At 61.3% G+C, this 22,847-nt stretch overlaps 1 long non-coding RNA gene across 1 annotated transcript in view; it reads left to right on the top strand.

Moving 5' to 3' along the window:
* Positions 1-218: 218 nt before the first annotated feature.
* Positions 219-22,847, top strand: part of LOC144614246 (uncharacterized) — a 43,557-nt gene continuing 20,928 nt past the window's right edge. The window contains exon 1 of the long non-coding RNA XR_013551866.2: positions 219-592. This is a non-coding gene — a long non-coding RNA (uncharacterized LOC144614246). The remainder of the gene's footprint in view (positions 593-22,847) is intronic.

Here is a 22,847-nt window from a genome sequence, read left to right on the forward strand (position 1 = left end):
CGGCAGCACGCGCTCAGTCGGGCTGAGCATGTGACCCAAGCCGGCCAATCTGAGTGTTTCTCACCAGGACCTTAGTGATTGGGCGGACGGGGACACGTGACCCTAGCCGGCCAATCCGAGAATTCCCTGCCCCGGACTTCTGGGTGGGCAGGGACACGTGACCCGAGCCGGCCAATCCGAGCGAGAGGCCTGTCAGGTTATGGCAGGAGACGCGGAAACGGCGGTCGTGTCGTCTCTCCGTGGGTCCCTCCCGTGTGTGGGGGGGAGAGGAGCCTGGCGCTGGCGCAGAGCAGCAGCGGGAGTCCTCCGGGCCGGCCAGGCGTCCGGCCGGTCACCCCGGACCTGGACGTGCCGGTCGGGGCGGCAGGAGGTCCGTGTGCACGTGCGGGGCTGTGTGCGGTGCCGGGGCCGGTGACCTCTGTGGTCGCGGGCTGGGACAGCCGGTGACGGAGGCCGGCCGCCGCACCGTCAGGGCCTCTCGGAGCCGGTGACGTTGGCGCCGCGGCAGCAGCAGCAGCAGCAGCAGCAGCAGCAGGAGGAGTTTGGCCGACTCCGGTGAAGCCAGCGGGAAGCGCCAGCACCGAGCCCGGAGGTGGGCCGGGGGACGTTGGGGGCGGGGGTGCTGGGGCAGAGCCGCGCGGGGAGGGACCGCGTCCCGCTCCCCCCCACTTTGTGCCGTTTATACCTGTGGGTCTGTCCTAATCGTGGATGTCAGGGTGTCCCCGGTAGGACGTGCATGTTGTGGGGTGGTTCCACCCGGAAGCCTTGTAGGACTTGGGGTTTTTCTCAGAGTGAACTGGGGCTTCGGCTGAAGGAGGGGCAGCAAGATGAACAGGGGTAGGAAGGGGCTTCCAGGCAGACAAGAGCTTGTGCAAAGGCCCTGTGGCGGGAGAGGAGGGTTTGGAAGGATGGCTCTGGGTGTGCCGGGAAACACAGATGGGTAGGGCAGGGCACCATCCAGGTGAGGACGACACCGAGCACAGCCTGTCGCCCGGAAGTGCCCGACCAGGGTGACTTTCCTTCCCGGGGGACCCAGGCCTCCCAGGCTGCAGATGTGTGGGTCCCGGTGAGCAGTTTGGTCAGTGGGTTGTCCTGACACCTTGACGAGTGCTGGTTTCCTGCAGTCAGAACTGGGGGGGGGGGGGGGCACTGTGGTGTGACCCCAGCAGCCCAGTGTCGCGAGGCAGCTGGAACACATCGATGTGGGCCGTTGGCTCCTCCTAGGGCTGAACGGACGCGTCCTAGTGAGTAGGCCGGCTCTCTCCCTTCCGGGCACCGCTGGGTTCCGTGACATCCGCGCCCCGAATTCGTATAATCTGGCGCTCTGGGCAGGAAGTAACGAGGGGAAAAGTGGTTTGGACAAATAATAGTGAACGAGTTGACGGGACCACGCGTGAGTGCTAACGTGTGGTGGGCGGCGCGTGGAGGGTGAGGAGGGAGGCGGGGGCCCTTCCGTGGTCGCCCGTCTGCGGGGACGTGGCCTCGGCCGCTGTGATGCTCAGCCTCGTGAACCTGCTCCCCTGCTGTCACTTCACACTCCGCTTTCCCGCCGCCCTGGGGGTGCTCCTGCGGGCTCTCCCGGGTCGGGGCCCAGACGCCGCCGTGGGTTTGGGAGACACGTGGTGGGGTCACGGCTCGGGACGTGGTCGCCGCGGAGGGTCAGCCTGTCCGGGACACGGGCACGGTTCAGACAGAACGCTGTTGCGGGAGGGCGTGGCCTTCAGGCGGGGAAGGGGCTGGCACCCTTGGGTGGGGGTCAAGGAGGGGAGCAGCCCGGTTTGGGGAAGGAGCCGCCAACGGCCGCCCCGGGCTCGACGGGAGCCGGGTCCTGGCGGCGTGATCTCCCAGGCCCGGCCTGCTGGGACCGCGCCCACCTCGTGGGCCTCAGACCGCCCTCCCGTTGCCGCCGTCCAGGGCCGGGAGGCGAAGCTGGTACGGGACCTGCCCTGCCTCCCCGGCCTCGCCACTGTGCCCCGGATCACGTCACCGTCAGCTCTGCCCCGAAAGTCAGGGTCGGGCCCCATCGCCCTCGTACTTGCCTGGCCGAGCCAGTCTGTTTGCAGGCGTGCAGGTGTGAGCGGCAGCATGGGCGCGGGCCTGAACGCACCTGATCGGTTGCCTGCTTCTCCCGGAGACCTCGGGGACCCTTGTGTCTCTGTGGCCACTGTCCCGAGCGGTCATCCGCCCCGTGATGCTGAGTGTCCCCCGGCGTCTGTTCCCCCCTCCCAAGCGCTAGCTGGGCTGTGGCCCCCCAGGCTAGAAGCTATGTTTCCCGGCCTTGCCATGACCGGCAGAGCCGGGTGCCCCTGTGGCCAGTTGTGGGCAGTAGGGTGTGAGTGCGAGTGCTGTGTGCCCTTCCAGGCCCTGACCCGTAAGGCCAGCCCCGTATACCGAGCTGGCAGGCCCGCGTCGGGGACGGCGGCCCTGGCCGCCCGGCCTTGTCCCTGACAGCCTCGGAGGGTCAGCCTCACTGCCTTTGCTTCCCCACTGCTCAGCCTTGCTAGACCCCACTGCCTTCGGAGAGGAGCGCGTTGTTTCGGTCAAGCCACAGCCGATACCCCAAGCTTGCGAGGCCCGCGTGTCGCCAAGCCTGCAGCCTCCCTTCGGAGCCGTCCTCACGTCTGATCTTGACGGTGGCCCCTGTGAGTCGGGGGCTCGTGGTAGCTACCGTGCTTTGCCCATAAGGAAACTGAGGCCCAGAGACAGCTGGGTTCTGTCCCAGGTCACAGATGCAGAGAGGAGACCAGAACCCAGGCCCCTGGGCCCCAGGGCACAGCTTTCTCGTGTGCAGGCTGTTGCCAGGAACGCTCTGAGTCGAGGCCGTGAGGTTGTTATTAAAATATTTACTTGCATGAAAAATTTCTATTACCTGAAACTCATGTATTATAGATGGAATCAGTAGCTTAGGAGGAAATAAACAAGAAGAATCACTTTAATAACAAAAGCTATGCAGATAAATTCCTCATTTCAGCAAGCTCTTGGCGGTCCCGAATAAATATATCATTTTTATCAGGTAAGTGCTCTAGAAACAGCGTCTTCAGGAAATATGTCAAAATAATCTCTCTGGCTGTGCCGCTTTCTGGAGGAAAGAAATATGACAGTGGCTTCGGCACGGGCTGTCGGGACGGAGGGTGACGAGGCGCCGAACAGGCTGGTCTCCCGGCTGCGTTCCAGCCCACCACGCACAGCTCAGGGGGCGAGGGCCACGCTCTCACTTCCTGGCTGTGTGACAGTAGCCACGTTGCTCGCCCTCTCTGAGCCTCCACTGACCAACTCACAGAGCCGTCTGGGTATGGAAATTTCTTATCAGATGCGGGGTGCTGCTCACAAATCACGTGGGCCCCATTTCACTACTGCTGTTGTCTAAGTCGTGGACGGGGTGTAAGGGGAGGAGCAGAGTGGGGCCCGATGCCTGCTGGCTGAGGAGTGCGTGTGCCCGGTGCACACCTGTGTGCCTGCCCCTCTCCTGGAGGTGCGCCATCAGCCGGGCCTCAGCGGTCCAACCCCAGGACCCTCCCAGCCCCTCGCCTCCCCTCGAGGAGAGCCGGTCCGCACTGAGCCCCGGAGCATCGGAGCCCTGTTCCTTGAGTCCCTGCACCACCTCCTGTCCCTGCTCCCGCTGTCCCTGCCTTAGAGCAGGACACCATTGCTCCTGACTGCCGCCTCAGCGTCCGTACTTTGCTACCAGTCTGAGCTTCCCCCAGGATGAAAACTGTCCCTCGTTTGTGCGAAAACCTCCCACTGCCGGGCCACGAAGCCCGAATTCCTCACCTGACACCGAGCCCTCGTACCTGTCCAGCCCAGCGGCCCCGACACGCCCCGCCTTCCTTGCTCCCACACTTCTCGCTCTCCGGTCTGTCTGCAGCGGCCTCTCCTTTCTCTGGGGCGTCGGCTCTCCCTGCAGCGTCCAGCTGGAGAGTCTCCTGGACGTCGGGGACGGAGCGACCGCTCTCCCTGCTGCAGTAGTCTCACGGAGTCCCATCTGTACCTGTCTGGCTCCCGGCGCGCCTTGCGGGGCATGGTCACCCTCCTGCTGGTCCCGCGGTCTGAGGCTGGAAGGGAAGGGGCCGTGGGGCCCGCGGCCGTGCTGCCTGCAGCCGGCCAGCACCTCCGCGTGGGGACGGCCGGAAGTCAGCGTGCAGTCAGGGACCTGGGGGAAGGGCGTGGAGGTGCCCCTCCTGTACCCTGACCCACGGGATTTAATTAGAGCCCATCCGTAGCGACCCCCCTTCCCATGGAGCTGTTAGGGTCTCTGTGAGGAAAGGAAGGAAAAGAAGCTCTTGTCCGGTGTTCTTTTGTTCTGGAAGGTTCGTGGCATCTTGGAGGTACAACATCTGATGATTAGTTGAGACCCCGTGCTTTACGTAACGCCCTTTGTGTAACACGTGCGTGTGTGTGATTCGTGTGCAGGGACGTGAGTGCGCGTGCAGGGGTGCAGGTGTGCGTGAGTGTGCGTGCAGGGGTGCAGGCGCGAGTGCAGGTGTGCGTGCGGGGATGCAGGGGGGAGTGCAGGCGTGCGTGGTGCTTCCATGCACGTGTGATCGGGTGTGCCGGGACTTGCCGGTGTCGGAGCGGATAGGTAGTCATTTTGGCCAGGGGCCCGTCACGGACGGAGCTGATCTCCCTTAATGCCAGTGTCCCTGGAAAACCAGCCTGCCAGGCACTGCTGGCCGCTCGCGCTCCCCGTGGAGGGGCACTTGGCAGTGAGTGTGTGGGACGCGCCCGGCAAAACTGCCCCAGTGTGCTGGAAGCCGAGCTGTCCCGGCCTGAGTGGCAGGGCCCGGGCTGTGGACGGGTTGGTGACTGCAGGGCGGCCTGCCGGCAGGGAAGCTTCTTGTCCTCTCGCTTTTAGGTAATTTGGCCTTAAAACTACCGGGGGTATTGTCTGTTGGGGAATTGCCCTCGGCAGGCCCCCTGGGAAAAGAACCACTAGGGAAGAAGATAAGGCTCCGCAAGATTGCGCGGCCTTACGTTTCGCCCTCGCCATCCTCTACGGAGACTCCTCTACTTACAGGAAGGATAGCCTCGCGCCTTTGCCAGCAAGAGGGGCTGTAAAGGAGAGACATATGGATTTGAAAGCCCCACTCCGGCAACTAAGGAGTGTACCTCTGGGCACAGGTGACTTCAGCCCCTAGGCCCACCTGGCCCCCCGGAGGCATTCCAGAGGATGACTGAACCCAGTCGGTTAAGCTACAGAATGGTTCATTGGTTCCTAGGTGCGTTGTCTCTCTGAGAACGTATGAGGCGTGGGTTTCTAAGGCTTTTTTGGCCCCTTCCTGGCACCTCGGACCGAGGCAGACACATTGTTCTTCTGGCCTCATGTGGTTAGGAGGTCACGTCCCTGTCACTGTTCCACTTGAGGTGTTGAGAAACGGAGGGCCTTTCACGAGAACAGCAAAGCAAATGCTGCGTAGATTATAGATAAACGCAGATGCGTCATGGAATAATGTAAGAAATTAATCAACAATCAAAGGGTATGCGGGAGAACTAGGGGAAAATCGCCACGTTACTTCTTAAAGGTTGATTACACGTAGGAACGTTTTCAAAGCTAGGTAATGTTAGAAAAACATAGATGACGTACGTTACAAGGAAATCACTAGCAAACGTAATGCCACGTTTACAACAGTAAATGGGTCAGTTCAACCCACTTCTGTTGTCTGTGTCCATTTGTATTTTAGTGTTAGTTTTTTATTTTAGTTTTGTTTTAGTTTCACCGACGCCGTTCTTCCTTCGGGAACCCCTGGTTGCTGGAGCTGGTCTTCGGCCCCAGTGCCACGACTACGCTTCGGTGACACGGCAGGATTTGACCTCATAAGCTCCCTGTTTGAACAGCCCTCATCTATATCTTAAATGAATGAGGGGACTCCCACGGGAACGACTCGAAGGAGATAATGATGCGTCCTCGTGGGGCTGCGGGAGCGTCGCCAGCCAAGGAGCATCTCATTTCTCGGAAAATTAAGCCAGCACGCCATTATCACATCGTTTCTAAATTTTTTTTTTTTTTTCAACGTTTTTAATTTATTTTTGGGACAGAGAGAGACAGAGCATGAACGGGGGAGGGGCAGAGAGAGAGGGAGACACAGAATCGGAAACAGGCTCCAGGCTCCGAGCCATCAGCCCAGAGCCTGACGCGGGGCTCGAACTCACGGACCGCGAGATCGTGACCTGGCTGAAGTCGGACGCTTAACCGACTGCGCCACCCAGGTGCCCCATCACATCGTTTCTAAACGAAGGAAGGACTGGACCTGAGCGTCGTGGCCTTGTTTTGGCAAGAAAGAGACAACCTGACAAGCTGTCTTGTCACACGCTTGTTTGAGCAGAACATTTTGAGGAATGTCTCTGGATCCGTTCGGGAAGAGGAGCTGGTGGGTAGGAGAAATGTCCGAGATGACCAAATGTGACGGGGCCGTTTGCCAAGTAATCACCCCACGCCCGAGCCCGGGAAGAAGGAAATGCGTTTCTGTTTTCTGCTCTTGAGCTGCGGGACCTTGCTCGGGGTGGGGAGCCAGAGCCCGTCCGCTGAAAAGTCGTGAAGCTCTGCTCGGCCGTAGACGCTGGTGAACACGGCCGTATGAAGTCGACCAATCCTGCCTGATGCACCTTTACCCTCGTGACAGGCCCTCTCGGGACGGCCTTCCTGCCCGTACGCCCTCTGTCTCCCCAGGAACTGCCCTCCTGACTCGGTGGCACCCCGCAGCCTCTGCTGCCCCCGGCGAGAGCCGCTTGGCCATCTGGGGCGGAGTCGGTCTGTGCTGGGCCAGTCAAGTCTGTCCACTGGAAGCGGGGACTCGGGAACCCAGCAGGAGCTGGGGGCCTTGGCCCACTTGGTGAACACCTGCCCGCAACCGGCCCTTCCTCCCTGGGAAAGAAGGGGGAGGAGGGAAAATTTGGAGCCACGCTTTGAAGCCTGACGTTTCTGGGTTCGAATCCTGGCTCTGAATCTTGAGTCTGATCCCGATCTTGTGACCTTGACCGTGTGACTTAACCTCTCTGATTCCCATTTCCTCACTTGGAAAATGGAAGTTTGATAACAAGGAAAATTGTTATTTAAAACAACTGTCATGAAACCTGTCTTGGTGGCTCTGAAACTTGTCTCTAGAGTAAGTGGACTTTGGACCAAACATCAGTGAAGCGTCCTCCCTCCCAGGGAAGTGGACTTATCCTGCGGTCAAGTCCCTCTGGCAGCAGACGAGCTTAGGGTCGAGGCCCCTTGTGTCTCGAGAAGCTCCACCGACGGCCGTTGTGTTGCCTGTTTTGTCCCATCCCCCACCCCCCAGCACCCCATCCCCTCCTCGACGTTTCCAGATTCTCCAGGCTAGAGGCACATCTCCCGGGTTCTCCCCTCTCCACGTGTCCGCCTTCTGGCTCCAGTCTTCACTGAGTGCTTTCCAGGCACGTCACGCTGCTTTGTGCAGGGACTGTCTTCTGTTGAGTGATTTACTCCCTCGTTTGTCCGGAGCACGTCCTCAATCGGCTCCCTAAGAAGGTACACGGGAGGGGAGCCTTTGGCATCCATTAGCACTCGAAGGTGCCCTGACGTTCTCCTAGCATTCGATAGCGTGGATGGTGTGGACGGGCCGGGCGGTGTGGATAGCCCAGATGAGCGTAGAGTTTTAGGACAAACGCGATTTTCCCTTCTGTGCCTTGATGGTATCTTCCCATTGTCTTCTGGCCTTCGGCGAGGCTGCAAAACGTTCCTGGTGCCGGCTTGATTTGTTCTATTGTGAGTGAATTGTTGTCTGTTTTGCAGTCTTTTTCTGGAAGCTTTCTCTCCGGAGCAAAGGCCGGCAATTTTTTTCTGTCAAGGGCCAGATGAGAAATATTTTAGACTTTGTGGGCTGAATGGCTTCTGTTGTGACTGCTTAATTCTGCTGTGGTAGCACGAAAGCAGCCGTGGACAAGGCACGGACGGGCGTGGCTGTGTTCCAGTAAAACTTTATTGACAAAGTGCATGCTTGGGCAGCACGTGTAATAGAATCAGAAGGCCGCAGAGAAGGTTAGCATGGCCCCGTGCAAGGATGACGTGCAGATTGGTGAAGCGTTCCCTCTCACAAAAGCCTGACGACTTCATTCACAAAAACAGATGGTTTGCCAACTTCTGCTTTATGTCAAAGGGCGTTCTCTTTACCCTTGATTTTCTTTTTAAGTTTATTATTTATTTTGAGAGAGACAGAGACAGCACGGGTGGGGGAGGGGCAGAGAGAGAGAGGAGAGAGGATCCCAAGCAGGCTCCGCGTCGTCCGCACAGAGCCCGGCGCAGGGATTGAACTCGCAAGCGGTGAGATCATGACCTGAGGCGAAACCAAGAGCCAGATGCTTCACCCGCTGAGCCCGCCAGACGCCCCCTGTCCTTGGTGCTTTGAGACCTCCCAGCGAACCGTTTATGGAGTGTTCTTGTTTTCATCGATTACGCTTGAAAACCTGGTGAACTTTCAGTAGAGTCGTGTCGTCCAAATCTGATAAATGCCCTAGCTTTCTTGAAAAGGTATCTTCTCCCTCCGTCTTCTCGGAGCCCTGCTGGTTACCCCGCGTTTGCAGGGCCTCCCAGACTTCTTTGGTTTGCCTCTTATTTTCTCCTCTCACCTTTCTGTCACTTTCTCTTGTTAATTTTTATCTAACTTTAAGTGATCTCGACACCCAGCGTGGGGCTCGAGCCCACGGCCCCGAGATCAAGAGTCACACGCTCCACTGACTGAGCCCGCCAGGCGCCCCGCTGTCTCTTTTCTTTTGGTAATGTTTTCCGGGCTATTGGATTTGACTTTTTAACAGCCTTTTTGCATGTTTTAAAAATACTTTTGGCCATATATTTTTAACCTCTAAGGGTTCCTTCATGTTCTGAGTGCTTAAATATTGTAGAATCGTTTTATTTTATACAAGATGCTATGTCTCCTGGATTCTCCCTGAAGATACTAATTAGGGTTGTTGGTGGTGGTTTTTCATCTCCTGTTTTCAGAATTATTTCTAATCCCTTAGGAGTCAGCTTTTCTCTTTAACGATCTGATTCCTTCTCTTTTACGTTGCAGGGTTTTGCCCCCTTATCTGGTGTTCTGGTTGACAGTTATATCGAGGTGATTTGTATTTGTATTCAGAGTAAGCCGTGCACAGTTGCACTTGTGCTCTGCGAGTATGAGGAGTGCTTGTTAATGGCGGAATTTGCACTAGACCGGTCACAAAGAGTTGCTTTTAGAGCCGCGGGACCCCTGGGCCCCAGACGTGGAGGTCTGTTTTTCTGGAACGGGGCGGATTTATAGTCTACCTACCGATGTTTGGGCGTACCACCTTGCACTTAATTCCACTTCCCTTGAGCGCGGGTTGGGCTTAGTGACTTCGTTCTAACGAACAGAATACGGCGAGCGTGACCGTGCACGACTTCCGATATTAGGTCCTACGAGGCATTGCAGTTTCCTCGTTGTTCTCGCGTTGCGACGACACCCAGGCAGCCTCCGGAGAGCCCGGGCGGTGAGGGAGCCGTCCAGGATGCCGACCCTCCGGCCCCAGGCGAGGCTTCAGATGATGCAGCTCTGGGGCCCGTCTTGGCTGTGCCCTCGTGAGAGACCCGGGCCGGGACCCCCCAGTAAGCTGCGGTTGGATCCCTAGCCTGCACGGGCTGGAAGATAACGAGTTTTCGTTGTCGTGAGTGGCTCTGTTTCGGGGCAGCGCGTGTAACGTGTATGCAGCCATAGGTAACAGCGCAGGGGCTGTGAACTTTCCTTGGGGTTGACTCGCCCAAGTTTCACCCAGATCCGTGTACCTGGCTGCGAGGTTTTCGTCCAGCGGTCGGGCCACGTATTCTGGGTGTCATCACGGCCACCCTGCTCTCAGCGCTGTGTCCCATTTCCACTTCTGGGTGAAGTTTCTGAGGCCCCGCCTAGGGCCGTGAGGGGAGCTCTGATTCCTGGGCTGCACCTGTCTCCACGTACAGCCTCAGGTGTGGTGTCCGCCGTGCTGCCTCCTGTTACCCCGTGTCCACCCACCTCCCCCCACCCCGTTATCCTGTGTCCACCTGCCCCCCTTACTCCACATCCATCCGCCCCCCCCCGCCCCGAGTTATCCCACGTCCACCTGCCTCCCTCCCCCCTTACCCCAGGTCTACCCGCCCCTCTTACCGCAGTTATCTGGCATCCACCCCCCTCTTACCCCACGTCCACCCGCCCCCCTTACCCGCGTCCACCCCCCTCACCCCACGTCGACCCGCGCAGAGGGGAGGCCCAGGTGGCTCTTGCTAAGCCTCCTGCCTCCTCCCACGAGTCAGGTATGTCAGTGTTTCCAGGTGACAAACCGTTGCTGAAGGCTGGGAGTCTTAATGAAGCAGTAACTTTAAGAACGCGAGTGGACACAAAGGCACAACCAGTGCCTCCTTGATTTGCTCGTGCTGTCTTACCTTCAGCAAGCGCGTGTCCCGCGTCTCGTGGACTCGCAGGGACTCCGGCACCCTCGGGGCCCGGAGGCCCCAGTCTCGGCCGGGGGTGTGGCCGGGCGAGGACCTCAGCTTTGATGGGTCCTCTTGCGAGGCCTAGACCATCCTCCCGAGTCCTGGCCCCCAGACCCGTGAGATACGGAAACGGGTCTTCTGGACCAGAGCTCTAGAATGCCAAGGGCACAAAAGGGGCCGACTCGGGGGAGGAGGGTGGCAGGGTGGGCACGCGGGAGGGGGAGCCGGGCGTATCTGTGGTCACTCCTTGGTGGGAAAACGGTCCTCATCTCCGTGCCCAGACTTAGCGTCAGCTGTGCGCAGGGAAGCTCAGCTGTGAAGGTCGTGTCCTCGGGGGGCTGACGCGGGCATCGGACGGCGATCAGAGGGAAGACGGAGCACTTGTGCCTTTGAGGAGCGTGTAGAGCGAGTGGAGGAGTCGCGGCAGAGCGACTGGGGACGCCTGTCGAGGGGAAGCAGCCCGAGCACGGGTCAAGAACCCCTTCTCAAGGGTGGGACCTCGCGGTGGCGGGGGGGGGGGGAGTCTCAGCAGTGGTGCCTCTAAATTGTTGCGGGGTTTCAAGGACGTCACTTGTGTCATAAAAACATACAGGACACTTGCACCCTAGGGGAGGAGGAAGCGTGTCGTTCCGTGGCCTCGTCTTTTTACTTTCTGGTGCCCGTCCGCGTGGTCAGCAGACATTTCTGCCGGGCGGCTGTGCACCGGCCCCGGGGGGCTGGCCCGCAAACCGGGAGCCCGGCCCCCCGGGCCGCACAGGCCGCAGGAGGGCCCAGCGGGTGCCCTGCCCTGCGTTGGCAAGGGTGGGTGCAGAGCCGTCATCGTGCCTGACGCTGCTGCCGTCCAGCCCGCTCGTCCTGCGGTCCCGCTTCCCGGGTCGCCGGCGCCTCAAGGACAAAGGCTTTTGTCTGTTTTAATCAGCTCTGCGTCCGGCGCCTGGCACGGTGCCTGGCGCACGGTAGAAACCCAACAGGCACTCACTGCTTCCGTGAACGCTTCCAGACGTGTCTGCGGGAGGCAGTCGCGGGGTCACGCGCTGTCCTAAGCGCAGGCCTGTGGCGCCGTGGGAAGGGCCTGAGGCATCGTCCCTTCCCCCCCCAGCAGGGACGACACGCATCCCGCACGGGGGACGCCGGCGGTGACCAGAGCCAGGCCCTCACCTGCTGCGTCCACGCCCGGTACCCCGCGAGCGGAGGTGAGTGATCGTGGCGGCCGCGACCCGCTTGTCGGCCTTTCCCCTTCCGGCACACTTTCCAGGTGTTTCCTTCAGGAAATATGCACGTGTGGAAATGGCGGGTCAGAGCGCGAGCAGTTCAGTCTTGACGCGTGTCCACAGGTGCCCCTTCCCGCCCTCCAAACACTGGCATCCTCGTCCCTGTGAGTCCGCACTGTCACGTTACCCCGCGTCCCTCTGCTCTCGGCGGGGGGGGGGGGGGGGGGGGGGGGGGCTGAGCATGTCTTCGTGTGCACACCCCCGGGTGCCCCGCGGCGCTGGCCCTGCTGGGGGACTTCATCAGAGAGGCAGGCGAGCGCCCAAAGTAATTAAAAAGGAATCAGGCCCTCTTGTGTCTCTCAAAGATGATTACCGGGGCGCTCGTTCATAATTTAAGAAGTCTTTTCTCAGAGTCTCCTCTCCTCCCTCGTCCTCCCACCCCTGCAGGCGGGCGGCTCCGGGGCGCTGGGCTGGGGGTTGGGCACGGGCTCAGGTTAACAAGCTGCGTCCTTGGCACATTCTTTGTCTTTCTGGGAGTCGCCGCTTGGAGCCTTTGGCCCTTTTTCCTGCCGTGACGTTAGTCTCCGATTTGCACAAGGTGCGTCCCTGTCTGCTGGGAACAGGTGGAGTGGGCCCCTCGCGCCAGATGGGTGACGGACCCCCGTCCCGGGCGTGCGTCCACCACTGGGGGGAGCGGGAGTTCCCGGGGGCTCTCGAACCCTGCTTCTGCCGCCTGCCCGCCCCTACCCGCTCCCCCAGCCTCCGGGGGCCCCTGAGGGGCGTCTGTGGAGAGTGGGGCAGTCACCGTGGAGGCACAGGCTGCGTGCAACCGTGCCGGTGGGCTGTGGCGTCTTTTTCTCTTTTTAACGACACAGACGACGCCAGAGCGGGAAGCACCAGAAAGCGCGAGTACGAGTGTTGTTTCCCCGCGGCGGGTGTCCGTGCGCACGCCTGGTCTTGCCTAAGCGTGCCCCTGACGCTGCGTCCCGTGAACACCGCTCAAGCCCAGCGAGTTCGGGCCCTGGCGGCGGGCCCGGGGCGCGGGGCTCTGCCTGTCCCCACCGCGGTGGTCGGGGTGACCCGTGCTCGGATTCTCTCTCTGGTCTCGCGGCCGCGCCTGCTGCCTGTTTCGGCCGTCCCCTCCGAGTCCCCCTCGGCGTCCCCGGATCCGACCCCGTGGGCCCCTGCGCTTCAGCCCCAGCGGCCGGTCTGCCGCGCCTCTTGCCACCGCCTCGCCCGAGGCCCAGATCGCTGCCTCCTGCTCGGGCCCCGCCCTTCCCGGCTCCAGGGCCCTGCGGCCTTGAGCTTGGAGACTTTCCTGGGCTCTCCTGAGAAGCCTCCCCGCCCGCTGCCCGGGTGGACCGTGAGCTTTTAGTAGGTGTGTTCGCACATACACGTTCATTCCTTTCACTGCACACTCCGTCCGTCTGTCCCAGGAGGGGGCTCCGTGTGCACGTGTCTGCCTCACGCTCTGCCGGGACTGAGTCCGTGCCCCCACCCGCTTCCCCTGTGGAAGCCTGACCCCAGCGTGGTGGCATTTGGAGGCGGGACCTTGGGGAGGTGATTGGGCCACGAGGGCGTGGCCCCGTAATGGGCCTAGTGCCCTAGGAGAGAGACCCCAGACGGCCGCCTCCCGCCTCCCGCCTGGCGCCACGTGGGCACACGGTGGCATGGCCAGCCGGGAGGCTCCAAACCTGGCACCTTGATCGTGGGCCTCTAGCATCCGGAAGTGTGACAAGTGGACTTCTGTGGTGTACGTCGGGGCCCCCAGTCTGGGCATTTGCTGCGGCAGAGCCGGGCCCACTGACGCCAGCTCGCGGCCTCCTGCCGCTTTGCCCATTTCAGCGTGGCGTCGGAAAGATGAAGGTGAGTCGTTGGGTTCCAAGTGGAGACGAGACTTTTAAATATTGTGTGAAAAGTCACGTTGCGTAGGGGCGCCCGGGGGGGCTCAGTCAATAGAGCACGTGACTCCTGACCTCAGGGTTTTAAGTTTGAGCCCCACGTTGGGAATAGAGATTATTTAAAAGTAAAATATATAAAAAAATTAAAGTTCCAGGGGTGCCCACAGGGCTCACAGTCAGTTGGGCATCCGACTTCGGCTCAGGCCACGATCTCACGGTTCGTGGGTTTGAGCCCCGTGTCGGGCTCTGGGCTGACGGCTCGGAGCCTGGAGCCTGTTTCAGACTCTGTGTCTCCCTCTCTCTCTGCCCCTCCCCCACTCATGCTCTGTCTCTCTCTCTCTCAAAAATGAATGTTAAAAATTTTTTTTAAAAAGTGACATTACATAATATGAACTGTTTTAAAGCAAACAATTCGATGGCATTCAGTGAACGTACGGTGTCACGCAGCCGTCACCTCTCTCTGGTTCCAAGACGTTCCGTCTCCCCCAGAAGGACATCCTGGACCCACTGATTCTTCCGTCCTCTCCCTCCGCCAGCCCCCAGCAACCGCCAGTCTGCTTTCCGGGTCCAGGACGTAGCTGTTGTGAATAGTTCATGTAAACGGAGCCCCCCCACGTCTGACCGCTGGTGTCTGGCTTCCTGCACTTAGCGTGTCTTCTCTTAATTCGCGGCGAAGATGCTTAAAAATCATGTGCGAGTGTGTCTTTTGCGTGTTTAAACTCAGAGGGGTTTTGTGTTTATTTATTCGTTCCGGCGTAATTAACATACGGTGTTATGTTAGTTTCAGGCGGGCGACACAGGGGTTCCGAACAGCACCGGGCGCCCGCCACGAGGGCGTCCTCAGCCCCCGTCCCCTGCTCCATCCACCACCCTCCCTGGTAACCGCCGGCGTGGTCCCCACAGGCAAGCGTCTGTTTCTTGCTTGGCCGCGCTCTCCCTTCTCCTGTGCTCGTTGGTTTTGTTTCTTAAATTCCACGTTTGAGTGAAATCACGTGGTGTTTGTGTTTGCTTTATCTCACTTAGCATATTCTCTAGGCCCATCCACGTCTTTGCAAGGCACAGCAAGACTTCATCCTTTCTATGGCCGAGTAGCCTTCTGGCTGTGCACGTGCGTGTGTGCGTGCATGCGTGTGTGTCGGCCGTTGTAGATAGTGCTGCTGTAAACATCGGGTGCGTGGATCTTTGAATTAATGTTTTCATTTTGGGGAGTAGACACCCAGGGGAGGGATTCCTGGGTCGTAGGGTAGTTCCGTTTTCACCTTTCTGAGGACCCTCCACCCCGTTCCAGAGCGGCTGCCCCAGTTTGCACCCCGGCCAGCCGTGCGCAGGGGTTCCCCTTTCTCCGCATCCTCGCCGGCGCCTGCTGTTGGTCGCAGTGTTGATGTTAGCCACTCTGGCGGGCGTGGGCGTCGTCGCATGGTGGTTCGTGGTTGTGACGTGTATCTCCCTGAGGATCAGCGGCGCTGAGCGTCTTTTCGTGCGTCTGGGTGTCTTGGGAGAAGTGTCTACTGAAGACGTGAGCCCCTGGGAAGGTGGAGTTGTCTTGTAGTTGTTATAGGGACGTGGTTTTGCGCTCTGCCCGCCCCCTCCCCCATCCTCTGGGAAGGAGGGGCTCGTCCTGGGCTGAGCTGAACCTCAGCGGCCAGACTGGACGGGGTGAAGCAGGATGAAGTTCTGCAGGGCTTCATCTGGCTCTGGGCAGTTCTGGGAGCACTTGTGTTAGTCAGTCGAGGGCGATCCCAGCCGCGGTTTGGGTCATGCCAAGTGTCTGAGCGCTTAGTGCCTGTGAAGGGATTTGCAGAGGGCTCGTCCTGTACTAACCAGAACCTTAGTGACCTCAGGCTCTCACGGTGCGGGGGACGCGGGTGCGAGCTGCCCGCCAGAGGCGGGGGGGCCCCGACCTCCTTTGTAAGGCGGCATCTTCGCTCAGGGAAAGTGGCTGACTCGGGGTTGTGGGGGCGTCGGGGGCGGAGGGGGGCTCTTCCGTGCATCTTCAGGGCTTAAAGTCCAGGAGACGCCCGCAGGCATCTCACGATGGTCTCAGAGGGGCCACGCTGCGTGGGCCTGTGGGATTCTGGGAACACTTCCACGTCCTCAAGTTTAGTACTGGTTACTTCCTCCGTATTTCTTCCTAGGTATCATCAGAAAACCCCCTATTTTTTGTCTTCGGGCTGTGCTTGTTTTTGGGGGGGATTAGGAAAGGGGTGGCCGTGTGGGCCATGCCTCCAGCCTCAGCGGGCCGGTGGGGACGGGGGTGGTCTGAAGGGACACAGCGGGTGTGGGGCCCTGCAGGGGAGCCTGCTTGGTTTCTCACCCTGGAAGTCAGGCTCCAAGGTGACTTAGATGGGTCAGAATTGAGGAGGAAAAGTAAGTTTGAGGTTGAGGAGAAGAAACGTGAGCCCCCTACGTTTGGCTCTTAAATCCCAAGCACACGCATGCGGGATGAGGGGCATGTGGCTGTCGGCGTGACGGGGCTGTCACGGGGTGGACGCAGGTGAGAGGAGGGCCGTTCGGACCAAGGGAGGCCAAGACCCCCAGTCCTTCCTGGACTTGAGCCGGCCTGACGGGGTCACACGTCCACGGCGTGAGGTCGCCATGTGACGAGGCGTGCGAACGTGGGCACCAGAGTTTACCGAGGGGACGACGGGGTCAGCGAGAGCCTGGGGATGACGTTTTGCGGGCAGCGGTTGAAGAAGCCGGGGGTGGGCCGGGATCTGGCTCCGCCTTGTCGGGGGCCCGTGAGGGTGGACGTTCCCCTCCTCGTGCCGCCCTAACAGGTGACCACACAGCTTGTGGTCTGGAACCATGTGAACTCGCCTTGTGGTTCCAGAGGCCCCACGTGTCGGCAGGCCAAAATCAAGGTGTGGGCAGGGTGGCCCCAGTGTTTTCCGGCTCGCGGGGGCTCTCGTGGGCTCTCGCAGGGGCTCTCGCGGGCTCTCTCGGGCTCCCGGCCCCGTTCTGCCTGCGGGGCGGCCCCCTCCCCGCTGACCTCGGCCTGGGTGGGCCCCTGTCCTCCAGCCCTCGCTTCCCGCGTGGCGACGCTGGGCCCTCCCGGACAGTCAGACGGTCTCCGCACCGCCAGCTTCCAAGTGTAATCACACCAGCTAAGTAGAAGGCCACACTCTTGGGCACCAGGGGATTAGGCCGCGGGCCTCTGGGGGCGGGTGGTGGTATCGTTCTGCCTCTCACAGACAGCAGGTGTCAGCTGGGGTTTTGTTTTCCGGTGTGGCTTCTGAAGCAGAACCCGGGCTGGTGGCTGTGATCACGGGCCGGGAGGCGTTGCAATCTGGGCCAGAGCCCTTGTGTCCCACAGTCTGACCTCGTACAGCAAGGGAGGGGGGCTCAGGAGGATGCGGTCCTGCTCCCCCGGGGTCACTCGGGCACAGGACGCGTTTTGCCCGGGAGGGTGGTTCAGCGGGGCTTCCTGTGCTGGGTGAGATGTCGGACCCGGCGGCATAGATGTTCCCAACTGTAAGACCGTTACTTTTACGGGGGCCGTTTGGGGATGTCGTCCCGTTTGGCTCACAGTTGAGACTAGACCAGCTTGTGTACACGCAGGACGAGACCCAGGCGCGGCCAGCCAGCCGGGCTGCGGTGCCCAGGTCAGCGCCTGCCCGAGCGGCCCGGGGCCGGGAACCGAGAGGATGCTTGGCGTTTGTCTGCGTGGTGGGGATGGGATTGTACGGTCACCACGTTGGTGGGGGAAAAGCGTGATGCTCTTGGTCTCTGGAACTGGGTTTGGTTTCTGAGTCCGGGCGCCAGGCCGAGGAGTGAGCTCATTTCTAACGGCGGGTTTCCCTGCCTGTCTGCTCACAGGGGCCGCTGCCCAGCCTCCGCCTGACTCTTCAACCCGGGCACGCTGAGAACCTGGCTCCCCCCAGGACCCTTGCCCACGCCTCCCTGGGCCTGCAGTCCCAGCCGCAGACCCCCTGTTCCCTGTCACTCCTTCTCTGGGCCCAGGGCAGGGGCGGGGACCCCGAGGCCCCTCTTCCCTCTGCCGTCCCTCCCGGGGTGGGAGCCTTCCCACCTGGATCGGGTGCGGGTGGACGGCCGGTGGGTCATGCTGCCCGCGTTTACCCCCTTTCAGTGCTCACGCCCTGTCTCCATCTCAGGAGCCCAGAGGGAAACCGTGCCTCAGCGGTCCCCGCAGTTCTCACACCTAAATGGGGGTGCCGGGGGACTGCGGGGCCGGCTACCCTGCCGGAGGCCCCAGGCACCCCCCTCCTGCCCCCAGCGGCTTGAAAGCAGCCGGCGCCAACAGATGGCGGTGGCTTCTCTGCGTCCCGTGCCCCCGAGGGCATGCCCCCTTGAAATGTCACCGGTAAGTTGTAGCCACTCGGGACAGCTTTGCCGTGGGTGTGCTTTACAGTCTTTCCCTGGGGTGGTTCGTGACCCATTTGCAGTGAGTGTCACTGTCTCCACAGCGGGGGCCACAGGGCCCCTAGCATCCTGCGTGGCTGCTGCGGTGGACGCTGTGGGGCACGGAGGGCTCGTCCCCGGCTGCTGGGCAGCCTGCAGACAGAGCGCTCCTGGCCCTGCCCTTCTAGGGCCGACCCACCAAAGAGGGCCTCACCCAGGAGCCCACCGCCTTTCTGGGGCTGTCAGGAGCCCTGCAGCCGTGGGCGGGCAGGGCCAGCCCGGGGTTGGGGTGTGGCTAGGGGGCGGGAGCGGGTGCAGCCACCTCCCTCTGCAGGCTTCCTGTCCTAACGGCAGCTTCAGCGTGCCGGGACCCAGGCTGCGCTGGTGCAGATGTCAGCGTGCCCCTGTCCCGTCGCCCCGGACGCGTGGAAGTCCTTCCAGCTGAGGGCATCGCGGAGGGTGGCCCTGTCTGCGGGGGCCGCACAGAGCAGGCGTGACCCCCAACAACCTTGGGCGGTGCCCCACGTGTAGAAACCCCTTAACGCTTTGTCCTCTTTGACCCTGACCATAACCTCCAGGGTGAGATCGTGACCCTTGTCTTATCTCTAAGATGCCCACAGAGCAGAAAGTTCCAGGACTTACCCAAGTTTCCCTGGAAAAGGGCTTGGTCAGGGTTTGAACTTGGATCAGCCCAGGTCGGAAACCCACACTGATGCCGCCGCCCAGACGGGTGGTTCTCGAACAGGGTCCCACGCCCAGAGTGAGCTGGATGGGGTGGCTGGGGTGGCTGTAGGCAGACGGTGGCATGACATCCAGCTCTGCCGGCTGGTTCACGCTCCTGGAAGATTCTCTCGTTCCAGGATGAGGTCTCCGGCAGGCCCTCAGCTTCTGGGTGCACTCTTAGGGATTAGTAGGTGTCCTGCCCGCCCCGTTAATAAAAAGTCTCTTCTCTGTATTGTCGGTTTTCATCTCCTGCTCAGTTCCAAACAACTTCATCTTTCCCGTCACCTTCTAGCTGGGATGTCCCTTGGGCTGGGACAGCTGGCACAGGGACCAGAGGTCAGGGCCACCTCCTGTCCACTGCTGGGGGTGGGGGGGAGTCGCTGCCTGGGGCTGGTGCCTCGACGGGGGCTACGTCCAGGCTGGTCCTTTCTCTCCTGGGCCCCCGATGGCAGTTCCCTGCTTCCCCGGTCCCCTGAGCCCTGGCTTCCCACCGTCCACCCCGCAGACTCTGACGGAATCCTGTCACCCCCCATGCCCCGTTGTTCTGGGGTGAGTGCCTGCATCACCCAGAGGGCACCCAGCTTTCCAGCCCCACACCGGATGGTCATAACCGAGGCCTCCAGGCGCGGAAGGGACAGGCGTGCCACCCTGGGAGTATCGTAAGCGGGGTGGGACTTGGCTGGACCAGGGTGGGTGCCGTGGATGCCGCCGAGCCCTCCCCCTGGTCTGGGGCCAGCAGCTCTGCCTCTGCTTGTTCAGGAAGCGGCTCAGGGGCCTGATGAGTTGTCTCCCTGGGTCCTTGGGTAGATTCAAGGGACACCATCCAGCACTTTGCGGAAGCAGCTGCGGGGGCCCCGGGAATAGGGCCAGGCACGGAGGGGCGGACGGGGCCGAGGATCCCTGCCTGAGGGTCTGAAGACCTTGGCTTGAGCCCCAGCTCCGTCTCTGACTTCCTGCATGACCTTGGAGAGTCCCTTCTCTTCGCGGAGCCTCGGTTTCCTCATCCGCAGATTGGGGGTGAACATCCCTGCTCGGGTGGTCCAGCAGGCTCTCGTGAGGACCGGGGGGGTACTGGCACAGGCGAGGCGTTAGAGTTCTCCTTACTGAGTAGCCGCGGGACTTGGACAGGTCGGTTCTCCCCTCCGCTCCTTGGCTTCTGTGTCTGTGAAATGGGCGTAATAAAACCTTTCTCGTGGGTTTGTCGTGCGGCCCAAAGGACCCCATAGCTGCAGCTGACCAAAACTGTCTCCGACGAGCGTGGCAGCACGGCAACTTGGTCGAATCAGCAGGAGCGTGTGGAACCTCCAGAGCGCCCGACCTTTGATTCGACTTGGTTCCAAAATGCTGAGTCTCCGTGTCTGTTCAGCGTAGAGGCGCACCTTGGGTCAGGTGTTCATGTCAGGACCACACAGCTCTGGCCAGGTGGCAGAGACTTGCAGAGACACGGCCGCTGAGAGCCCACCCCTGTGGGCGGGTAGGCAGGCCATGTGCCACTCATAACGTGGAGCTCTGTGTGTGCTGGTGTCCCGTGGCCCTTGAGGGTCCGTGACTGCTGCCCTGGAGAGAGGAAGGGCCCCGTTATTCCTCTCCAGGGGTTACCTGATGGCAGAGTTCTGGGGGGGCCTTAGCTGTCAGGACCTTAGGTGGCCTTTCAGTTACCCACCCACCCGTCCATCCACCCGTCCATATATCCCATATATCCATCCATCTATATATCCATTCAACCACCCACCCACCCATCATCCCTCCGTATATCCACCCGTCCGTAACCTATCCGTCTGTATATCCATCCGCCCATCCACGCAACCACATATCCATCCGGCAGTATACCTGTCCACCCATCCATCCAGCCGAATTACTCCAGAAGTTAGCGGCCTAAACAATAAACGGGTGTCTTCCCACGCGGTTTCCGCGGGAGGGGGCCTGGGGGCCGCTCTCCCGCCTGGCTTGGCTCAGTCTCCCTTGGAGTTCTGGTCAGGGTGTGCAGGACCGCAGTCATCTGTCCGTCCACAGCGCGGAGGCTTCTCGGCGGAGATGCTGAGTGTCCTCCGGAGGCGGCCGCGGGCTCCCCCGAGAGGGCAGAGCCGCCCTGGAGGGCGCGCGTGCCGTGGCCACGTTCTGTTGGTTGCAGCCGGCCACCAAGTCCAGCCACACTCAGCAGGGGCGGTGAGCCCCGCCTCTCAGAGGCAGGGGCGTCACAACTTTTGTGGGTGGATTTTGCACCCATCACCGAGGCACTGGGAGTTTCTGCCACTCTCTCAGCTTCTCCTTCTGCTGGGAAAACTCTGTGTCTCAGGACTGATCCCCTCCCTGGACGCCAGACCCTTTGGTGGTGGGGGGTGGGGGGGTGGGTGGCGGTGTGTGCTGTGGTTGTCAAGGGCAACCGTGACAGGCACTGTCCGATTCTGAAATCGGCCTGCTGGTTCCTGCAGCATAGGTGGTGGGAACTGCCTGCCGCACGGGGGCAGGTCTGGAGGCGGGGCCGGCTGAGGTGGGGGCGGGATTTGGTCTAAGGGGGCCGGTCTGGAGGCGGGGCCGGCTGAGGGTGAGGCGGGGTTTGGTCTAAGGGGGCAGGGCTGGGGTGGGGTGGGGCGGGGTCTGTTCTAAGGGGGCAGGTCTGGAGGCGGGACAGGCTGAGGTGGGGGCGGGATTTGGTCTAAGGGGGCAGGTCTGGAGGCGGGGCCGGCTGAGGTAGGGGCGGGATTTGGTCTAAGGGGGCAGGTCTGGAGGCGGGGCCGGCTGAGGGTGAGGCGGGGTTTGGTCTAAGGGGGCAGGGCTGGGGTGGGGTGGGGCGGGGTCTGTTCTAAGGGGGCAGGTCTGGAGGCGGGACAGGCTGAGGTGGGGGCGGGATTTGGTCTAAGGGGGCAGGTCTGGAGGCGGGGCCGGCTGAGGTAGGGGCGGGATTTGGTCTAAGGGGGCAGGTCTGGAGGCGGGGCCGGCTGAGGGTGAGGCGGGGTTTGGTCTAAGGGGGCAGGGCTGGGGTGGGGTGGGGCGGGGTCTGGTCTAAGGGGGCAGGGCTGGAGGCGGGGCCGGCTGAGGTGGGGGGGCGGGGTTTGGTCTAAGGGTTAGGGTCTGGAGGCAGGGCTGGCTGGGGTGGGGGCAGGTCTGGAGTCAGGGCGGGCTGAGGCGCAGGGGGAGGGGTTTGGTGTAAGGCCCCAGAAGGGCGCAGGAAGGTGGAATGCAGAGTGCTCGGTGGCTGATGGGGGCCGTGGGCCGAGAGGGAGCCGTCCAGAGAGCCCCAGCAGCAGTCACCTGGTGGTGTGGCTCTCACCCCCAGGGCGGCTTGCCATCAGAACAGCGGGGAGTAAAGCGTGCCCAGACCGACCAGAAGAGTCCGCACGCGAAGGCGTCGGGCTGGGGCTGCTGGAGGAGGGCTGGGTTGTGGGATCTCCTGCTGAGAGCCTGCTGAGAGCCCAGATGGCGTGCTCCGGAATTGATCCATTCCTTGCTTCCTTCAACCAGCTGGTGCGTGTTGAGGACCTGCCGTGTGCTGGGCACTTTGCTACGCCTTGGGTATACGGGGATGAACGAGACGGAACCCAGCTAGCCTTCGGGGGTTGAGAGCCCGGGACCTGGGGAGAGGCAAAAAACGGGACACGGGGCTCAACTGCCCTGTCTGCGCCCCAGGGGTGGCGGTTTCTCCAAACTCCTCCTCCGGGAAGTCTGCCGGGACCTGCCTGGCGCCACGTGCAGGCTCAACTGCGTCCTCCCCACTCCCACTCGCCCCCTGTGTGCGTCAGCCTTGTCCCCGTCCGTCCCTGTGACACTGACCCTTCACTTGGGGACACAGGTGTTTGCAGGTAAAAGCCGCCTAGAGAGGAACCCGGGACGACCGGGCCCTCAGAAGTGGCCTTTTCCAGCATCAGGGCCAAGGGTGACCTCGGTGCCTGCAGGTGCGACCTTCACACTCCCAGCAGTGACCGCCCTGGCTTCTGTAGCAAAATCCAGTTTCCCATCAGAACGTTTGACTGTCACGGTCTCCATCTCGAATTTCTGTCCCTGTGGGTCTTCACGCTGGTCGACAGCACCCCCGGTCCCCGGGATGGCCGGTCCGTCAGCTCTCCTTCCCGGGGCTGAGTGCGGCAGAGATCCTCGTAGAAAAGAAAACTTGTTCTCAGCTTTATGGGTGGAACGCGCACACAAATCCCCCCGGTAGAGACTCCTGTCGTCGGCCAGCAACTTTTACTGTGAGGGGTTGCCCTTTACTCTAGCAACGTACGA

The sequence above is a fragment of the Panthera onca genome, chromosome E1 (assembly GCF_046562875.1).
Source record: "Panthera onca isolate mPanOnc1 chromosome E1, mPanOnc1 haplotype 2, whole genome shotgun sequence".
Lineage (NCBI taxonomy): Eukaryota > Metazoa > Chordata > Mammalia > Carnivora > Felidae > Panthera > Panthera onca.